The sequence below is a fragment of the Nymphaea colorata genome, unplaced genomic scaffold, assembly GCF_008831285.2.
Source record: "Nymphaea colorata isolate Beijing-Zhang1983 unplaced genomic scaffold, ASM883128v2 scaffold0320, whole genome shotgun sequence".
In the NCBI taxonomy this organism is placed as follows: Eukaryota; Viridiplantae; Streptophyta; class Magnoliopsida; order Nymphaeales; family Nymphaeaceae; genus Nymphaea; species Nymphaea colorata.
Genome location: NW_022204826.1, coordinates 24,159 through 27,861, shown reverse-complemented (window position 1 = coordinate 27,861; position 3,703 = coordinate 24,159). Strand labels below are relative to the sequence as shown.

At 44.2% G+C, this 3,703-nt stretch overlaps 1 pseudogene; it reads left to right on the top strand.

The window, feature by feature from the left end:
- The first annotated feature begins 715 nt into the window (after positions 1–715).
- Positions 716–2,847, top strand: LOC116244799 (alpha-terpineol synthase, chloroplastic-like; annotated as a pseudogene).
- Positions 2,848–3,703: the final 856 nt, after the last annotated feature.

Below are 3,703 nucleotides of genomic sequence, written 5' to 3'. Positions count from 1 at the left end.
GCAATTACTCAAATACTTGTAAAAAATAAACATGGTCTTCAATAAAAATGGTTTTAAGAGGCAAACATTAGCTAATAAGTGTCAGATTATAATGCATATCAAGAACCTGAAGAAAGAATGCATTCTACCTATCAAATAAAAGTACGAAATAATTATGGCTTGGGAAAGTGTCATAGTTTAATGCTTTCTATTTATATACAAAGAAAAAAGAATTAAACATTTATAGCTTATGCAAACACCATATTTTGACGGATTGAACCTAATTAAAATTCTCTAACTATTATAGACACGCAATGTACACTCGGATGCAGCTCTATATAAACTACCAATCCAATCCTGAGCTAAGTCATCCGAGAGGCAGTGAAAGAATTTAGCATTCAACAACAAATACACACACTGTTCTAATGGCTGCTCATCTTGCCTCCCTTTCCACTCCTTTCGTTACTTCCCCGAAGCTTGCCCCTAATACCAAGGCTCGGTTCAAGCCATGGAGCACCACCCTTGTGAGATGTGAGCCTAGGGCTGAGGGCTGCGGTAGGTCTGCTGCTCAGTGGAGGCCTTCCATATACCAGCCAAGTACATGGAACTATGACTTCATCCAGTCCATTACCAGCGCAACATCAGTAATTTTCTATACCTCTGATCTGACACTATTATTTTGTTTATTTTGGTATTATGATGTGATCCTAATTCAAAGACATGAAAATGAGAGCAGATCAAAACACAAAGGACCATAGTTGAAGAATTGGGAAGAGAAGTCCGACAACTTATAACATCAACAACTGAGCAAGTGGCTCAGTTGGAGCTCCTCGATTCACTGGAATGTTTAGGTGTAGCCTATCACTTTGAGAGTGAGGTCAGGCGATCACTAGATGCCATATGCATGAGGACTAGAGGATTTGAGGACCTCTACGCTTCTTCACTTTGCTTTAGCATTCTGAGGCAACATGGCTATAATGTTTCTGCAGGTATACATATATAGTATATAAACATGCGTTATTTCCGAAATATTGACTCAATAATTAGTTTTTAATCTAGACTGTCCATTGCAATTGTGTTAATTGACACTAACCATTAAAGTTTCTTTTTACATTTTCGTGAGGATGTGAGATGGTTGCTGAGCCTCTACGAAGCATCACAACTAGCCTCTGAAGGAGAAACTGTGTTAGAAGAAGCTACGGCCTTCTCTTCAGAGCATCTTAGAGCAAGGATAAGCCTCATGGACCAGAGGATGTCTCGACAGGTGCGGCATGCTCTGCAGGTTCCTCTCCACAGAAGGGTTTGCAGGGTCAAGGCCCGATAGTATATTGAGACATTCGAGAGGACGGACCGCAGAAGCCAAGTGCTGCATGAGTTCGCTAGGCTAGACTTCAGCATGGTGCAGACAATCCACCAAAGAGAGCTCAGGGAGTTATCCGGGTACAATTCATTCTTGCACTTTTGCCTAAATAACTTGGTTAATAGTTGATAATAATGCAGCAACTAATGTCATTCTATGTATATATGTATATCAGTAATGAATATCATGTATGTTACATTGTTGCTGGTCTGCATCATTGGGTCCACTAATAATCAACCATGAGTCCTTTGTTTTGGGTGTTTGCAGGTGGTGGAGGGATTTGGGCTTGGGCGAGCACATTAGCTGCGCCAGAGATAGGCTGGTGGAGAGCTACTTCATGGCGGTGGTTAAGATGCATGAGCCACAATTCTCACAGTACAGGATGCAACTCGCCAGGGTCTCCTGCTTGATGGCCACCGTTGAGGACATCTTCGGCGAGCATCAGTTTGTTGAGGTGTGCAAGTTGTTGAGAGGTAAAGGTTGATTATGGTTGGTAAATTAGAGGTAGCAACTCTGTCTCTAGTTTCTGCTTCACATCGTTAGGAGCCAATGTGGGTGCTGTATATTGTATACACGCAGGTGGGATCTTCAAGCGGCAGAGCAGCTGCCACAGTCACCGAGGGTCTTCTATGCGGCTGTCTACAACACGACCAACCAGATCAGCTACACTGTTCTTAGGAGGCATGGCCGTGAAATCACTTCACACATGAGGAGAGCGGTATGACACTTTCTCTATCAAATCCTTCTTCTACTCTTCACATCATCACATTAGTATATTAGCGTCACTTTCTAATTAACTTGCTCTCTTCTACTCTTGGGCAGTGGGTGGGTGTGTGCAGAGATTACTTGGTTGAAGCAAGGTAGAACGGTGCCCGACGGACACCAAGGCTAGACGAATATTTGAGCAACATCCGGGCAGCCATGACCGGCCCTATTCTCCGTCCTGTCTACTTCTTCCTCTCCCAAAACATTGAGGAACAAACAATCCAGCAGCTGCAGTCTGAGTCCAACATCATCAACTTGTCATCGATGATAGTTCGTCTCTCGTCTGGCCTCCAGAGATCCAGGGTTAGTTTAGTGTATTTTCTGCTGGTTAACTAGTATTAGCTTCTGAGTTGAAAATGTTCTTATTCTGTTTTTCTGTTTTGATTGGCTGTTGATCTTCTCTTTATATGTTGAACACTTGATCGAAGGTGGGATTCGGGAGAGGGAACCTGCCTAGATCGGTCCAGAATTATGTAAACGAGGCAAGGGTAGCGGAGGAGCTAGCACGGCAGCACATAAGGAACTTGCTAAGGGATGCATGGAGGAAGCTGAACAGGGAGCTGCTCTCTGCTCAGCAGCAGCAGCAACAGACCACCTTCTCTCGTTCCTTCATGAATGTGGCTCTCAACATTGCGAGGGTCTCCCAGTGCATGTATGACTATGAAGATGGCATTGGTGTCTTGGAGCATGAGTCCATAGACCGTATCTACTCTCTCATTGCTGAGCCCATCCAGACTGCCTAAGCAACTCACCAGTGTCGCTGTTTCCCAATCTATCAACCATGTTGGTGCCCATTAACCGAATCCTACTTATGATGCTATGTATCATCATGTAATAAAATGGGTACATTAATAAATTAAATTCAGTACTCTCTCTCTCTGTCACATGTATGCACACATGTATCCAGCAAGGTTATCTGAAGATCTCGCGAGAACATGATAAGGAGCGGAGGGAGAATACGGCATTTCAGAAGTGCCGCAGCTGCTGTCGCAGGAGGTAGACCACCACGAAGCTCGCCAGACAGGGCATTCCAGGCGTGACTTTCTCTGGAGCGCGTTTTTGACTGGAGGCGATTCAGAGGTCGAGTAAGGTGGCGTTGGATTTGGGCACGTGTCTAGTATTTTTTATCGAATTTTCAGATTTTTTGAACAATCTTGTGGAGAGATACGGAATTTATAAGTGCCACAGGTTTCTAAAGGACCCTGCGACCTCCTGCAACCGAGAGACTCACCTGCGACCCAGACTGTCTTGAGCTTGGAATCCGCAGCGCCAATATCATGGCCGATGCTGCTAGCTCAAGTCAAAGAGAAGAAACATTCAAGTGAGCCAAGCCACCGAGCATAATACCCAGAAAATTACCTCTACCCCACTCAATAGTGCAAACTATTTGAGTTGGGAGAAGGCTGCTCGCTTGGTTCTTAGTGGAAGATCAAAGACATGATATATTAACGGGAAAATCAAAGCTCCAGCCACTACTGATCCCAACTATGATGAATGGGAATCAGAGAATGACTTGGTTATGGTGTGGCTGCTCAACTCAACCATCAAAGCAAATCTGTTTACATATCAAGATACCGCGCACGGAATATAGGATGCTCT